Source organism: Octopus bimaculoides, chromosome 3 (assembly GCF_001194135.2).
Source record: "Octopus bimaculoides isolate UCB-OBI-ISO-001 chromosome 3, ASM119413v2, whole genome shotgun sequence".
Taxonomy (NCBI): domain Eukaryota; kingdom Metazoa; phylum Mollusca; class Cephalopoda; order Octopoda; family Octopodidae; genus Octopus; species Octopus bimaculoides.
The window spans coordinates 41,384,030-41,385,192 of NC_068983.1; positions in this window are offsets into that span (position 1 = coordinate 41,384,030).

A 1,163-nucleotide genomic window follows, 5' to 3' on the forward strand; every position below is an offset into this window, starting at 1 on the left:
ATATGAGAGAGAGAGAAATAGATAAATAGATAGATAGATAGTTATATATAAATAAATGAGTGGATATATTTGTATGTGTGTATGTATTCATGCGGTGTATATGTATAGATGCATGCACACACACCAACAATTACACACACACACGCACGCACACATTATTTATGTGTGCGTGCGTGTGAGTCTGTGCGTGTAATATTATACATAAAGTAGAAAATTACCAAAAGCTTTGTGTAAACACTTACAATTATATAAACAGTGAATTACATTATTTACCTGAAGAAAGTGAAATTCGATAATGGCTTAAAGCGTCTAGTTAAACAAGAAGTGTACTTTACGCTTAAGGATCACAAGGAGAATTCTGCTTCAGATCTAGAATGTTTGATAAATTAATTCTTCTAAACTGGAGTATGGTTAGTCAGCAAGTATATATTAGCGAAAACAATTAAGATAAGGTAACCAACCAGATTCCAGTAAACGAACAATACCTATACTGGAATTAGTTGGTTCAATATTATTAGCCATAAACACGGCTTTTAGTTCAATAAGCTTAGCATCATAGAATTTTTACGCTGATATCGATATCAGTTCAAGAACACCCTGGATTCGTTAATGTACATAGTCATATGTATAATAATGATGTTGATATCAATATTAAGTTTACTGGATGCTGGTAAGGAATTCTCTTATAGCACCGATATTTGCAAAAACGTTGGTCATATCTATGCTAGAAATTCTAGGAAATTCTGCTATATCAAATATCGTGCTCTATAGTGATAATGGGCTTGCCGTTTCAAATTGTGGAAGGTGGCAGACACTAGACACATTTCAGAACGATCTTTCATAAGCAGCTTCAATAGTTTCAACCTAAGAAGAAGCATCCCTACTGACTTCAGTATCGTAAATTTCTTGGATATCACCCAAAATTTAAATAGCTAAATACAAAACTGATAGTAAACCCAATAAAAAGGTTTAGTACATTACGAACTAATTTTACTTCATGCTCTTTGCTGTATATGCGTACTTCTGTATGTGATGCAACTATGCATATATGTTACATGTAAATAATTGTAATGTGTTATATGATTTTATTTCTGTAATATATTGGTGAAAAAATATATATATATATATATATATATATATATATATATATATATATATATATA